Source organism: Electrona antarctica, assembly GCF_951216825.1.
Source record: "Electrona antarctica genome assembly, chromosome: 23".
Taxonomy (NCBI): Eukaryota; Metazoa; Chordata; class Actinopteri; order Myctophiformes; family Myctophidae; genus Electrona; species Electrona antarctica.
The window spans coordinates 5046743-5063899 of record NC_136804.1 but is presented as its reverse complement, the minus strand read 5'-3'; the positions used below and the strand labels follow the sequence as shown (position 1 = coordinate 5063899).

Genomic DNA, 17157 nt, shown 5'->3' with positions numbered 1-17157 from the left:
CCTGTACGTGCCACAAGACATTAAGCAATGATCGGTGTTGTGGCTTGCAAGATTTAGCTAGTCTAGACATACAGACACAGAGGGACAGGCCATCTTAGATGGATTTGTCTCTAACCACGCCGTAGTGGTATTATAAGTAATTATATACACAGCGTGTCAGCGTTATGCTATTATGTTATTATTATATCTATATAGTGGTATCAGTGGTGGAAATGAAATAAGTACATTTACTAACATTTTTTATAATTTATACCAAGCGGCAAATATTGTACTTTTTTAGTACTCCACTAGAATAATTATTTTTTTTCCGATTTCCCTCTCGCTGTAGTTTTATTTTCATTGCTTGCTTTGACAGACGGTATTATGTTTGTTTTTTGGGCAACCAAAACAAAAAGCGAAAGCACCAAAATAGAACTGTGTTTATGCAGGCAAACACCACCACACTATAGAAGGAGATTGAGTAAAACATTTATTTCATTTGTTTATGTTTTTTGTGTCCGGGTAGCTCAGTCGGTAGATCACTCACCTTTCGACCGCTTTCCAGTTTCATAAGGTTTAGTAGAAACGGAGCTAGACAGGTTTGGTGAGCGTGTGAGTTGCTTATAGTTATAAGTGTTATGTTGTAGTTTTCGGTTGTCACTTAATCACCTAAAATTGGAGTATGAATAGGCCTTGAGTCGCCTATCACCGCGGCGTGACGTCATGTTGTAGTTTTCGGTAGTCACCTTATCACCTAAAGTAGGCCTTTAGAGTCCCTGCAGGGTTCCAAATAGACCCTTGGCCTTACAGGTCTATGTCTGTAACTCTGAGAGCGTACTAAATGGAACAAATACAGGTCCATTTGTACATTCCAAAATGTTTGAGAACCTGCACTGCTGTTCAAACCTCATGCAGCGCACGCCGCACCCCCTTGTATTGTTCTAACCGTGTGATAATTTCCTTTTTGCATATAAGTGTATATTTGTATTTTGTATGTCTTTAAATGTTTTTGTATCGACCTATACTTATCTTGAACTGTACCCATTCTGCAAACTGTTAATAACATTTTCAATCAATCAATCAATTATTCTGGAAGACCCGATCCATTGGGCTCTTGTCCATGTTTTGCGCCAAACCGCGGTCTGTGGACTGGCTGAAATGATGGAGGGGGTGGGCGGGACGTGCTCCTGGATTGGCTGAAAGGATGGACGGGTGGGCGGGACTTGCTCCCGCATTGGCTACCCGGTGTTTGTCGGGAGCCGAGGAGGCTGGGAAGACAGGATTGAGTGTGTGTGTGTGTGTGTGTGTAGGCTACTGTGTAGAGGCCGTGTTGGAAAGTGGAGCACCACGCAATCACTGCTGCTCAAATGACCGACCTGAAGAATGCTGCATTGCTTGTTTACGGCCGGATTTATGCGCATCCGGACACATGGAAACCACATCTGATGTAACGGAGCGTCGGGAGGAACTCAACGAGTCGACATTATATCCCCTGCTGCCTGCCAGGGAGCCTGCCCGCCTGCCGCATCTAGCCGGGTCTGTTCGTGTGTGTGTGAGTGTCTCTCTGCTGGAAGCTTGGTGACAGTGATCCAAACACGCCGCTGCTATTGATGACAGAACACAGAGACCCCCCGGGACTGAACTGAACTGGCGCTGCGGCGGCGGGGCGACACGATCACATCCTTTTCCCGGGGAGAAGTCCTCTCTAATGCGGGCTCGTCTGGTCCCGATGACAACAATGCACACATTTGTATGGCGCTATTGGTGTTAGGCTAGCCTGGGCTAACGGTGTTGAGAGGCCAGGCTGCTTTGCTTCCAAGTGGCGAGTGGCGACCCCGTCACAGCTATAAGTACCATTTGAATAAATCCCCCAAAACTCCTCCGTGGAAGAAGTAGACGGCCGCTGGCTACTGTCTGGTTTTCCGCGAGAAGAACAATCAGCCAACCTATATACCGTGACTGACCCGTAGAAAAGTGCTGTCTTGTGTTCCCGTCTGATTATTATTATTATCGGTGTACACAGTCTTTGTTGGAAAGAAAAGTCTATTTAGTGACAGTCACTGACGGAGCTTTCTTGAGTGTCGTTGAGTGTGCCTGGTCCGCTGTCAGGATTAAGAGACCGGGCAGAGATTATTACATCCCCTTCGTTCTTCTGCATCAGGTGAGTGAGCTTTGCCACGCGTTTTATTCATATGACAAACTGCGAGATCAAACACAAAATGAACATAAACATAACAATGTCTGTTGTATCTTTGCTGCCCGTAGCCCCAAAATGTCTATATCGGTCGCCGAGCGTGACGAATGGTCTATTTTTACCCCCATTGCCTAACCTTAAAAAGTCCTTGCGCTGTCTAAATGTCCATTTAGACAGGCCTTTTGCTCAGTCAGAGAAGAGTGCGTCGCCGCTCATTTGTCACCAGACCACCATCCAAACGTTGAGGGAATGGGGACAAAAAACAACACACCGTTAATTCCCTTGGGTTAGCCTACAGACCGAGTTAGTGTAGTCTGTCTGTAACCACGTTATACATCTCACTGTCGGCAGCGGCATTGAAGTTTACCCCCCCCCCCCCCTCTCTTTAAAATGGAGCTTCTTTCCACCTGATGCTGGCTGATGTGAGCGAATTTAAGCAAGCTGTGACAACATGGAACTTCATTATTGCTCTGTCTGTCCCCTGTTTGTTGACGTGACGTTGGCCTACCGCCACTGACGTGACTGACTTCAAACCTTTAGTGTGCGACTTGGAAACACTAAGCCTATCACACATGTATGCTTTTAACAATATTACTTGAATTAACAGTGTGGTATTCCATGAAGCTGTCTTTATTAGTTCATTTCTATGAATGTAGTATTCATTATTTTACTTTATGGCCGCATAAGCTGCAGCATGTCTGTCTTGTTTCACATTCTCAGTCAGTCAATAACTTGGTGACATGACATGATTGCCTATTTCTGTCTGATATCCTTAGATTTTGCCTGTATGTCATTGATTAGTGGGCACTGGACACGTATGCAGCCTCACAGTAGGCACAGCAAAACAAACAGCCCTGTGCTGTGGGCTGTGTGCTGCTTCATTGATTTCCCTGTTAAGCCGGGGCATCGAACAGCCTCATTTTCTAAATGATGCAGTCATCACAGCGTAATCACTTTTAAACATTATGGCAGTTGATTGCTCAATAAACGAGTGATGGCATTGACTCGTCTTGAATCAAAGTGTATGAGCGCCCCCAACATTGAGAATCTCAAAAGAGCCCCTTGACCTGCGACTGTGCAAAAGCCTCTCTGGGCGAGTGTGGAGTTGTCGTTATCCTAGTCAAATTGACTGTTTGGGCAGCCAGGGCTGCATATTCCACAAAAAATGATGTATTGAAATAAGTTTGTCTAGCCGTGACATATTGAAATGTGTGGGCTCAGAGTGGTTGCTGGGGCTCTGTGCTGAGCATTATCAGGATTTGTATGGAAGCCTCGCTCTCTCCTTTCCAAGCCAGTAGCATCACATCAACTGTTAGAGTTAATATCACTGAAGGTCTGTCTGCACAGGCATGAGGATATCTTTTTTGAATATCAGTTTTCTTTTAACCCATTTTGGGCGGGAACCCCTTTTGGTGTTTTAAACATTATGTTATAATTTAGCTATTGAAAAAAATGCAGATCTAACAGCTCATAGCGCACCACTCACGAGCTTGTAGGTCTGCTATTTTTGAAAAATCGTGAAAATGTGGCTGAAATCTTTGAATATAACGTTTTTTTAACTTAAATCTTTGCTTCGGGGGAAGTCGCTGGAACTACATATTTTCAGATGGGGGTCGGCGGCCAAATACAGATAATTCTGGAGGTCCTTCACATGAAAAAGGTTGAGCACCACTGACATAGAAACTTAGGGTTTTTCCAGAAAACTGTCATGATTTAGAAGACATTTTGTAGAATTGAGCTCAGGTCTAAATGGGTTAAAATATGTTGAGTATTCAACTGGGGGCTTACACAGCCAGAGATTGCCTTGAATAATAAATGGAGGAGCCTATCGGTTTAATTTACACATTGCCAGAATGGCAGGCTTTATCGTTGCAGGATTGCCTTCTGTGCGTATGGCTTTTATTATTTAAAGGAAATGCCGTTAAGGGCCCCGATATGAATCTGCTTGTGTAATGTAAACCCAGCAGTGGACATCATGCTATCACATGAGTCCCAATTAACTCCACTGAATGACTTGCTTTATCGCCCCTTCCCTAAATGTTTTATTGTGGCGATGGACTGGTAAACATCATGAAGGGTGAAATTAGAAGATGGGGACTGTTACCACCATTGAGCAAGGTCAGCTGCTTTTATAGACCGGCTTCCCTTGGATCCAGCCCACTGAAGCAATTTATAGGTAACCACATTATTACGCCCATTTCATAAAAATCTATTGGCCATTCGGCATTCTAGAATTGGATGCATTTCTTTGATTCACAACCCCGGCTTGATGTGACCAGATGAATCTGATAGGGTGGAGTGAACCATTTGAATGAATATGGCACATGGTTGTGAGTGGTTTAGCCATTCACAAAAAAAGCACCATTGGTGTAGCGTGTAACGATTGTGATGTCAGGGCGGCTGTGGCTCAGGAGGTAGAGCAGGTCGTCCAATGATCCCTGGGTCGGCGGTTCGAATCCCGGCTCCTCCTGTCCACATGTCGAAGTGTCCTTGGGCAAGACACTGAACCCTACATTGCCTCCAATGAGTCGGTCGGTGTGAGCTTGCCACCATTGGTGTGTGAATGTGGGAAGTGAGGACGCTGGCGTCGACTGTTCGCCGCTTCACCTCCCAATGTATGAATGAATGAACCATTGTAAAGCGCTTTGAGCACTTGGAAAAGCGCTATAAAAATGCAATTCATTAGAACACTGTTTCTCACACGTCAAGTCTGGGGACCACCGGGCGTCCAAATGGAACCTTACAGGTTTAGAACTCTCAGGGCAGTATTATGCGTGTCTTAAGTACCAGGTCTTATGACTTAACTTAAGACCTGGTCAATGCTGTTTGGCCACTCAGAATAGCCAAATGGCATTGATCACGCCTCCAGGTCTTAAGTTAGGTCATAAGACCTGGTACTTAAGACACGCATAATACTGCCCTCAGTGTTAAATGCAGGGTTTTACAGTGTTTTACAGTGTTTCTATTCGGGTAGATAACTGAACCATATCCGCGACTGGTGGTCCTTGATATTCAAAAGGTCGAGTATATCACTTGGCACTGTTCTAGAAGAAAATGCATGCTCTAGTCTGCTTTTCATCCGACACACTGAGACATTCTGCTTCGCCCAGAGCGGGGATTGGCACATTCCGCAGGAGGGAATCATACTTGCTGCTGAAAGTATTAGTAATTGTTTATGTTTTGAGCTGTGTGATCAGACAGTTCATGGCATGCCATCTGGCTCCGCGTTGGACGGCCTCCCGGTTTCTCGCCGAACGCAAATAGAACTGAACCAGCCTCGCCCTGCTCTCCTGCAGGGATTAACCCATTCTGGGCGGGACCCCCTTTTTGGCGTTCGCATTATGTTGTGCTTTAGCTATTGAAAAATAGCAGATCTACAAGCTCATAGCGCGCCACCGAGTGGCGCGCTACAAGCTTGTAGGTCTGCTATTTTTGAAAAAAATCGAAGAACGACTGACATAGAAACATAGCTTTTTCAGAAAACTGTCAGGATGTAAAAGACATTTTTCGAATCTGATCTCAGGTCAAAATGGATTAAAGCATCTGCCCTCTGCTCTGACAATCATTTTGGGTCCGTCCACCCTTCCAAAGACACTTGCTAGACTTAAGTGAGTAAAAGAAAAAGGACAATTTCATTTTCTTTTCTTTATATTTACAACTAATATTCTCGTTTGTTAACGCATCGATCACTTCAGAACTTCTTTTTTCCCCCTTTTTTTTTGCTAAATCTATTGTAGACTAGATATGATATGCCTGTTTCAGAGATAAATTGCTAATTCATGATGGATGTCAGACTTCAAGCTTAACTCTTTTTGAGGTCGGAACACATCGCTATAACGATTCATATCCAGCACATTAACAGCTACTGCACATTTGACCCATGTGCTCTACGTATTTACTGTGAAACCTTAAGATACCACCAATTATTGATACAATTATTTATTCCCAATAATGTGTTTATATGATTTTTAGAAAAGAAAATAATGGACACAACTCATACTTAGACAGGATTTCAATATGTCAACTTAAACGCATAGTAGTAGGTAACTTTGCCCTGTGTCTACATAATGAAATCAATAAATGCAGTGTAATTTCCCTCTATACCAGCAGTTATCAGCCACTGGAGTAGTGTAGTCAGTGTTTACTTACAGAAATACGCTGCCCTCTCACTGTATTTCGGTGTTTTTGGTAGACAGGGCTGTTTTTGGGCTACCAAAACAAAGAGTGAAAACACAGCAAGAGGGCAGTGTGCTTCTGTGTTTACCAAACCGCCACAATACTCCAGTGGCTGAGAACTGGCTGGTATAGAGGCAAAGGTAACGGGTACCGTCTCGCCCATGTTTTGTTTCCACTGACCTCACGCCGACCTTCTTGTATTCTTCATTTTGTTTTACTGAGAATAAGGTTAGAAATACGTTTAGGGTTGGGCATAGTTTTACTGGAGTTAAGTTTAGGAATAGGGTTATAGGTTTTGGCACAGTTTTACTGAGGTGTAAGGTGGCCTTACACTAGCCGATAATCGGGCATTTTTGACGCTCGGGGGTGCCCGACCGCTCAAAGCGCGATCGGGATCGGCCCGATCAACATCAAGAATGTTTGATATTTGCTCTGCCCCGCTCCGATTATCCTGTAGTGTGTGTGGTGCTATCAGATTTCACATTGAAAAAAATCGGCTAGTGTAAGGCCACCTTTAGTTTAGGAATTGGATTAGGAACCGTTTAAGCATAATGGGTTACTTTAGGAATACCAGGCTGAGATTTGGTAAAAGGGCGACTTTGTTGGTATTCAAGGGCAATCATGGGTAAAACGTGTTTTTATTGTTTTGTATGCCGTAAACACAGGCCAACGTTAAATACTATGCCTTCAAATACTTATTTGACACTTATTATAGGTGGACCTGGTTTCAGACCAATGAAGTTGTCTGCCAACAAACGGCACTTAGTAGTCACTGACAGCACATCCAAATAACATTTAAAGCAGGTGCTGGACCATATATATATATATATATATATATATATATATATATATATATATATATGAGGGCAATACAAACACCAAAGAATGTCAGCTCTTTGTCGGTCCCTTAAGTGCAAATTTATCGGCACATTACATCCACAAGTGACATTTTGAGCTAATTCTCTTCTTCAGACAACCAGACCTTTTTCTTTTTTTTAGGTTCTTATTGGTATGATTCTGTGAACTAACAGGGTCGGCCACCAACAGGACCCCCCCCCCCCCCCCCCCCCCCCCTCCCTCCCCCTCCCTTGATCCAAAATGGTTTAACTGCAGTATGCCTCCTGTGTCTCTTTGTTTCCTACGTGTCTTAACTAGCAATACACATGTCTGACTACTCTCTGGTACACAGACAAAGCTGTTAAGCACATGAACCTTAGTGTCTACATTCTGGGCATAATGTCATAATAGGCGGAAATATCTACAATTCTACTCGCTCGCATTGCAAACGCGTTGTGAGCTTGACTATTTCCGGTGACACAATTTGGTGTAGAGGGAGAAAAGGAGGGGGCCAAAGTACAGAAGACCCCCGGGGGGGGGGGGGACCCCAGTAAACAATGTACACGTGACTTAAGTGGTTAAAACCGCTTATTGCAGTATCATCCTCCACTCTAAATGTGCTAAACTCTCTGACTCATCATATGGTATGCACATGACATAAACACCAATCGCTGTTTTCCCCTCGGTCGGCCGAAAAAGCCAAATCACTCATTTGCCACAAGGCATTAATCCATTGAGACCTGGAACGCATCCATGTCACGTTAGCGTTTAACCACATTAACCATTAACCCATTTTGGGGCGGGAACCCCTTTTGGTGTTTTAAACATTGTTATAATTTAGCTATTGAAAAATAGCAGATCTACAAGCTCATAGCGCGCCACCGAGTGGCGCGCTATGAACTTGTAGGTCTGCTATTTTTTTTAAATCGTTAATGTGCCTCAAATCTTTCCGAAAATTGTCATGATTTAGAAAACTTTTTTTTAAAATTTCGACGTCAGGCCTGAATGGGTTAATTGTCCACTTTCAGCCGTCCCCTCCATTGACCTGACAAAGCGTCGCCTTGTTCTAACCAGTCCTGTGGTTTTCAGGGCCGATCATGACAGCCCCACTTGGCCGTGCAGTGACACTGGTGTTTTAACACGGCGAGACGGCTCAGTGCGCACGTGAACGACCCTCTCATTAAATGTCATTACACGTCTTAGCAACGGAGCAGACAAACGGAGATCCACTGTGCGGGCATGTTTAATCCATTTAGGCCTGACGTCGAAATTAAAATAAAAAAAAATATTCTTTTTTTTTTTGTCAGTTTTATTAAAAAACCCATCTTTCTATGTCAGTCGTTGTCAAACATATTCATGTCAAGGAACCCCAAATATATATGACATTGGCCGCCGACCCCCATCTGAAAATGTGTTGTTCCAGGGACCCTCTCAGTTGCAAAGATTTGAGTTAAAAACTTGCTCTGAAAGAATACATATTCAAAGATTTCAGGCACATTTTCATGATTTTTCAAAAATAGCAGACCTACAAGCTCGTAGCGCGCCACTCGGTGGCGCGCTATGAGCTTGTAGATCTGCTATTTGTCAATAGCTAAATTATAACATAATGTTTAAAACACCAAAAGGGGTTCCCGCCCAAAATGCGTTAAACGCAAGCCGTTTAGACATTTTCTTCCTTCGGATGAAAACGGGCACATTTTCAGGGGCTGTTGGTGAATGTGATGACAAAGCATCGTAGCTGGAAATGCAAATGTGTGTGTAGAGGATCGAGGAGGTCCTGTCGGGCATAGAGAAGTACCCTGCATCCCTGGATCGAGGAATTAGCAAGGCAAATGTCGGATAAACAAATCTGCCTCATTTTGAATTTTGGATTTACAAGGCAGAAGAAGGCCCTGCCCTGTGCGGTCGAGTGTAGCTGTCACACAAATACACTTATCAGCTCAAGCTGAAGGCGAGACACTGCTCTATTAACCCCTCTGACCTTCTCCGCCCACTATAGTTATCTAGTCCACCTCCACCTATCCACTTAACTACCACATCTGTCATTATCCAGGATTAAGATGCATGACAAGGTGAGATCTTATTCATCAACAAGCAAATGGCTTGAATAGCTTGTTCACTGTTCATTCTTTTAGGAGTGCAACATGCCTTTTGCGTTTTTTAAGCCCAGGTAATAGTCAAACTGTTGACTAACAACTCAAACTGACATATTACACTATAGTGCAATGCGTGTGTGCGTGCGTGTGATGGACACGTCATTCTGCGTGCCCAAAGTGAGAAGTTGCAATACCTTCATTATTGCAGTCCCTGCAGTAATACCACAAACAACAAAATGTATTACTGAGAATACTACTAATTTCTCAAAACAGTTGGCAAATTGCAAAAAATGGGTGCAAGAATGGAGCCAAAAACGATCCCGTACCCCTAGACCCCACTCATTTTTGAGGGGCGCTAGCCCCTCCTATACACAGGTTTAATGTTTGTCTTTAGTTCAATGTTTGTTTTGTAAAACGCCATTGACAATGAAGGGAAAATTTACGTCATAATGTGTCATTTACGTCATATTGTCTCTTCATTGTTAATGGCGTTTAATGTTTGTGTTGGCACCGTTTGTTTTACATCACCTAATCAACATGAGAAGGTCATCACTACATAATATTATGTAGTGACTTTAATATATTTAGCGCCCCTCACTTCACATGGGTGTGAAACCTTTATGCTTCAATTATGATCTAATTGTCTCCACCAGGCCGAAAGCATGGGGAGAGAGTATGTTTTGCACTCCGTCCGTCCGTCCGTGAACAGCTAATCTCTGGCACCATTGGCTTGATCGTAGCCATACTCTGCACATACACTCCCTGAATGCCAGAGCTGAACCTCTGCCCCAAAGTTTTCACATTGGCCTGTTATAGCGCCACCAGGAGGCCACTTTGTGCAAAACAAATGTTTTGACAGTACACCTACAGATTTTGTTCAAACATCACGCAAATTGGTACACAGTCTCTCTAGAGCCATTCAACGAAACATGTCTGATTGACTCCATCCTGATTGGCTAAGATTGGCTTCCAAAGTTCGCAGGAGTGCTCCGTTTCAAACAAAATGCTGCAAATCATGAACACATCGTGTGATTTCCGTGGAATTTTGCATGCACAATACCACTAGGCAGGGGAAGAAATGCCACTTGAATATTTTCAACTCAGCCTCATGGTGGCGCTATAACTGGCCGATTTTGTGTTTTTACCTATAACTGCACCAATCTGTGTAAAACCTTGTATGCACACTCCCTAGAGGCCAAGGAAAAACCTTTGCCTGGATTTTTTCACATCTGCTCTTTATAGCGCCACCAGGAGGCCGCCATATGTAAAACACATTTTCTAATATTACTCCTTCAGATTTTATCCAAATTTGACGCAAATCGGTACACATGCTCTCCATAGTCATGTGATCATGTGACTGATTTCTCATAGCCCGTTTTGTACCCGTTTTGTACAAATCGCCACAACTCCTCAAGGCAGTGTCCGATTGCGGTGAAACTGTGCATGCCAATTCCCACTAGGCTGAGGAAGAAATGCCACTTGACAGTTTTCAAATCAGCCTCATGGTGGCGCTACAACAGGCCAAGTCGCGTCACACACACACACACACACACACACACACACACACACACACACACACACACAAAACCCCAAACAAAATGTTTATATTACTCCTAAACATTTTGCCAAACATCTCACACTCCTCCTGGTGGAGACCTGTGCCCAGAAGGGCACTTTTTCTAGTTTGGCATTGTTTTGGAGCAGAGCAAGGAATGTAATGAGTAGCCTACTGAGATAGGTACAGGGGTCAGTCCGGGGGTCAGAGGTGAGGAAACACCCCTACCAAAAGTCTGAAAAGATTCTTCTGGCCACTTTAAAAGTGTAAGACTGAGAAATCAACTCAGAATATTTTAAACCCTACAAAACAACTCTTAATATTATGAAGATTGGACATTAACACCATGGAGGCCCATGGAGGCGGAGTTCTCCGTCAAGTTCAAGGTCATGGTCAAGTGCCCACGCCGGAGATTGATAAATAGGACGGAGATTAATGATAACAAAACCGTTCGCATCGCTCTAGAGCCTAGGAGCGCTTGTTGCCCGATCCGATGACGTGTCAAAAAGTGACACGTCATCGAAAATGTTCCCTGCCTGTTTAGCGGACGAAAACGAAAATCTTAAAACGATCATAACTCCCGATCTAAATCATCCCGTCTGAAAAAAGATCCTGTGTTTGACCACCCCATTCGACTGGTATCACCCCATATAATCGGCGAAATCATCCGTTATCAGCACGTTTGAATGGGGCCAGAATGTCCATACTGGCATCCTCACTGTTCAGTATGTCATTATCTGCGATTGTAGCATTGTCATTATCACTGATGTCCTGACGGAGGCGCGTCGTGTCTGGTGGCCATGAGCTACGCGAGGCACCGCCGAGCGAGTCGCCGTGCCGAGCGTTGCGAAGGCCACCAGACCCGACTCAGCGCCGTTCGAGTTACGTCCTGATAGACAGAGAATAGTATATATTAGTAGCTCCTAGTTCCATCATGCACCAAAATGACACGTCCACCAGGGGGAAACCTTGACCAGGCTATGTGGTGAGGATGCCAGTATGGACATTCTGGCCCCATTCAAACGTGCTGATAACAGATGATTTCGCCGATTATATGGGGTGATACCAGTCGAATCGGCTGGTTTGACGGCCTTCCGCGGTCCAGTCGCTAGTCGCGATAGATTTATTCTTGTCTCCCGTTCTATCGACTCTAGAGTGGTGTGGCTATTGTTAGCTGCTACACAGACATGCACAGCAACTGCCGGTGCGCCGGTAAAAGTGGTCCGTGCGCTATAAATGATGGGCACATGGATGAAATGGATGAAATAGTTCCGGGCTACTAAGGTGTGAATTGGCTGGCGTGCTGGGCCCAAAATAGATGGGGAAATTTGAACCCCATCATTTTCTGACAGTTTGGTCCCTATAAAAGCTAAAGTATCCTACGGAAGTACACATCGTACCACACTACATGATTGTTGGCGATCGTGGTCCTGCTGTCTATTAACGTACCTTGATACGGGCATCAAATGTAACCCGGCATCCAAAATGGCAAAACGTACGTATATCATAAATGATCATAATGGTAATCATAATACATTTTAAAATGTATTCATCCGTGGAAATAGGCTACAGTTTAACCCATTTTGGGCGGGAACCCCTTTTGGTGTTTTAAACATTATGTTATACTTTAGCTATTGAAAAATAGCAGATCTACAAGCTCATAGCGCGCCACCGAGTGGCGCGCTACGAGCTTGTAGGTCTGCTATTTTTGAAAAATCGTGAAAATATTTATTTCATAAAACTGGAGGATTTAGAAGACTTTATTTATTTTTTCCGATGTCGGGCTCACTAGACGGTGTGTGGACCGTGTCATTTTGCAGTTGCACTCGGTTCTGCTCTGGCCCGGGCGGCTGAACGCAGTGCCAGTACTACGAAGGGAAACTCAACAGTGTCACACGGAGCAGAGGGAAGGAACTCGTCGTTCACGCGCTTGTCCAATGCCTCAGTGATGCAGCTGATCTCCTCTGCTGTTCCCAGCCCCCCCCCCCCCCCCCCCCCTCCCTTTGGGGACCACGACGGGCCACCAAGGAGATTCTCATGATAGATGCAGCGGTAATGTTACAGCGATGCGCATGATGTGCCACTACATTAGCCCATTTAGGCCCGACGTCGAAAAGTCTTCTGAAAGAATATATATATTCAAAGATGTGCGCCGCATTTTCACGATTTTTCAAAAAATAGCAGACCTACAAGCTCGTAGCGCGCCACTCGGTGGCGCGCTATGAGCTTGTAGATCTGCTATTTTTCAATAGCTAAAGTATAACATAATAGGCCTATCTCACAGCCCGCTTTCCACGCCCACTTCCGGTAAATAGTGGTGTCATTAACATTAGCATTTACACGTTTTTTTCTCTGGAGAATCTAAGTACATTTTCTAATGTAAAAATGTGACAGACCAATATTATTATGAAGCAAACAAGATGGTAAATCAGGTCGAACAGATAGAACAAACCTTACCTTGAGAAAACAAAAGTTGTAGACTTCTTAAATTACCTCTGTTAACATGTAGCGTCTATGGAGTGACGTCACGCTGTCACCACTAACCCCGAAAGGGGGGCGTATTAAGGGGGGCGGGGAAGTTCTGTGAGATAGGCTTATGCTTAGTTAAAACACCAAAAGGGGTTCCCGCCCAGAATGTGTTAGCAGGAGCTATTGTGGGGCTTCAAGAGGCCCGGGTTTTCTTCCATAACCCAGTTAGATTGATGATTGAAACATCCCGGTGAGGCATGATGGCGGTATCATAGAATCAAATTGATGCCTGTGCTGTAGGACCATTTGCCTGTGGTCAAGGGTGATGTATTAATCGCGTGTTCCTTGATTGAATGCAAATTGAATATGCTGGTGTGCAGCACGGAGCATGTACAAGTGGGACCCATAGCTCAACGCGTCAAATGAGGCCGGCGGTGGGTGATGCCTTTCGGTGGTTGGCCTACTGCTTTTGTCCATTTTGCTGTGTTCCCCCCCCCCCTGTCGCAGCAAATTAATTCTCTTTAACCCATTTTGGGTGGGAACCCCTTTTGGTGTTTCAAGCATTATGTCATGCTTTATCTATTGGAAAATAGCAGATCTACAAGCTCGTAGCGCGCCACCGAGTGGCGCGCTACGAGCTTGTAGGTCTGCTATTTTTTGAAAAGTCGTGAAAGTGTGGCGCAAATCTTTGAAATATATATTTCAGAGCGAACATTTTAAACTAAAATATTGGCTTCTGGCGGGGTCCCTGGAACTACATATTTTGAGGTGGGGGTCCGTGGCCCAATAGAGATAATTCTGGGGGTCCTTTACATGAAAAAGGTTCAGCACCACTGACATAGAAACATGGGTTTTTCTCAAAAATGTTTTTTAATCGACCTCAGTCCAAAATGGATTAAATGAAAAAGATATGAATATTCCATGTTTTTTTTTTAATTTGCTCGCAGGTTGTGGGTGTTCTGCAGTGACAGTTGGACAGTGGGAACAGACCGGGCTGTCCACAGCCTGTTGATTGGCAGTTTGAAATGAGAATAATGCATACAGGTTGCCAGAATGTGGGTTATTTCCATAACAGATGGGCCATGATTGACCGCCCTGCCAGTGTCTGTGCACCAGTACCATGCCATCCTGCATCCTCAGTACAGATCTGATAGAATTCCAGCCTTTCCTCCTCCTCCTCCTTGTGAAATCATATGCCAGAATATTTGTCCAGGGAGGGGCCCATGATAAAGTGAGTGAGGGGCCACACATTGGATTGATAAGTTTTGGGAGACTCTCGTTACCGAACAGACACACTAAAGCAATGATTACTATCAGAACATTGTCCTTTAACACTAGCGCGTCGGAGCGGTCAGGCTGACCGATTTTGAAATTTTGAAGTGGATTTTCTTTGCCCATGAAGTCCTGAGAAAGTTCCCCTTGCATGACTTTTTCTAAATGTTCGATTCAAACCATCTCTGTTTTTTTTTTCATCTGAAACGTTTTGGAAATATGATTTTAGACATAATTCTACTAAAATGTCTGCTCTTTTTCGGTCCGTGGGACCGCTCTTAGAGCCCTCACCCTTTCTCCCCCACAAGCAGTGCTGTTCACACCTTCCTCCCGGCTGGAGACGGGCATTGTTCAAGCTAATGTGTAATTTGCATTCCAACTACTTCCACATGTAGGCAAACTTACATTACAAACTTACATAAACTAAATGTTGTTTTAGATGTTATATTTGTTATATGCGGTTTGCAGAAATAACGATGTCTGACTTTATTTCTCGAAACGGAAAAAGAAATATGGTGTGTGGTATTGTTTCCACCAAGCGCATAGCTCAATAGATATAAATACATGTTGACTATACACGCCATCTTTAGCATAATTATGTTGGAATAATAAAGTTTATAGCATTGTGACTATGTCGCGCATATTCATTTCATATATCAGCGCATCAAAAATATGGTGAAATATGGTGTGTTTGCCGATGCGATTTTTTTTTTCCCAGGCCGTTTTCAATATACCCTGAGCTGTGGACCTCTTTCCTAGTCAAAGGCTGTTTTCAATGAAATGACTTGTGTATAATATGAATAAATGCTACATCCTACATTTATTTAGTACCGTAGGCTATAGTTTTTGAACGAATATTACCATGTAGGCCTGAAATGTCTTTATTGTCTCAATACAAAGTTGTACATCAGCGCGAATCAGCGCGATGCCAAATAAAAATGACAGTGTTTGAAATCAGTCCAACCCGATAGACGTCCCGAACTTCTAAATGTTTTGTCAGTCAGAAGAACAGTTCTGTCCGTCCTTCTTTGTAAACTTTTCTGCACGCGACCAGTGGAACTGATTTCCACGCATCACGGCTCTCTTTTTTTCTCTCTCCCTCTCTCTCTCTCCCTCTCTCGTGGAGAGGGAGAAAATATCCAAGTAACTGACGGTGAGGTATGCGGAAGTGCATTTTAGATAACGCTGTAGCACTATTTGTGGCGGTGATGCGTCACATGACTTGATCTATCCTATGGTGTATATATAAACCGTGCTGCTGCTACGGACCTTTCTGCTGGCACAATAAATCAAATATATATAAATTACATCGATCATAGGCGGCGGGTATGTAAGGCTAGGCCAGGCTTAGCCTTCCCAAAAATTATGCTGGGTATTTTTAAAATATATATAGGCTAATATGTGCGCAGCATTATATAGAAGGCTAGCCGCTCCCAAACTCCCAACTCCTTTGTCTGTAGCCTAAACTTTTCTGATTTGCACGCACGCACGCACAGCTCTTTCCTTTTTTTGGCACAATCAATCAAATATATATTAATTACATCGATGTTTCCCCCTCTATATAAAATGACAATATATAACTAATGTCGTATTTTGTCTGAGCAATGTGCCTGACTCTGGCAATAACGTGTGGTAGCCTATTGTATTGGCTCAATACAAAGTCGGACAGTGTTTGCTGCGCAAGGGTATTCAATATAGCGCTCACACCGTCACTATAATTATAGTTTGGTAAACTGAAATAAAAAATAACTTTGAGTTGTCCTGTCTAGTTGAAACTGCTGCCTTGAATTCGTTGGAATGTAACATTTAGAAGACAATGGCAAGCCGTCAACGGGTGCAGAGAGAGGTGTGAAGATCATTAGACAGTGGGGGAGACAATGGCCAATCAAATAGCACGAAAAACACCGGTCAGCCTGACCGTTAGCCGTCATATTAGTAGTGCATTTTTTTCAGACATCCTAGTGTTAACCATTTAACAAAACATATTTGTTTTTTCACAAACAAATGTCACTTCAGGGCTGAAAAGCTAATGGGCAGTATTATGCGTGTCTTAAGTACCAGGTCTTATGACTTAACTTAAGACCTGGAGGTGTGGTCAATGCTGTTTGGCCACTCAGAATAGCCAAATGGCATTGATCACGCCTCCAGGTCTTAAGTTAAGTAATAAGACCTGGTACTTAAGACACACATCATACTGGCCATAGTCTTGTATCCAGTGTTGATTTCGTCGACTAAAACTAAGATGAAAAATGTTCGTCGACTACCTTTCTTCACTGACAAACTGAATGGAAACTAAAGCTATGGTGACTAAAACTAAGACTAAATATATTGATAACAAATACAAACTAGACTAAAATGTTAGGAAGGGACTAGTGGACAAGAGATCCAGTACAAGTCAGTTTACACTTGGTTGCATGCTGAAAATAGCTATTTTCTGAAAATAGCTGAAAATAGCTATTTTCAGCATGTTTAAAATCAGCCATTACGACGGCATCAATACATACCGCCTAAATACATTTTAGTCAACTAAACATTCCCATAACATTCTTTTCTTTTTCTTCTTTGAGAAGTGAAAGTCA

The 17157-nt window shown here is 43.6% G+C and overlaps 1 protein-coding gene across 2 annotated transcripts in view; it reads left to right on the top strand.

Moving 5' to 3' along the window:
* Nucleotides 1–1796: 1796 nt before the first annotated feature.
* The window catches only part of large1 (LARGE xylosyl- and glucuronyltransferase 1), a 199182-nt gene continuing 183821 nt past the window's right edge, over nucleotides 1797–17157 (top strand). The window contains exon 1 of one of the 2 annotated variants that reach the window (XM_079493719.1): nucleotides 1797–2140. The gene's annotated coding sequence lies outside the window, so the exon portion shown is untranslated. Of the gene's footprint in view, nucleotides 2145–17157 lie in introns of both variants that reach the window. The other variant, XM_079493720.1, reaches the window with a different exon arrangement.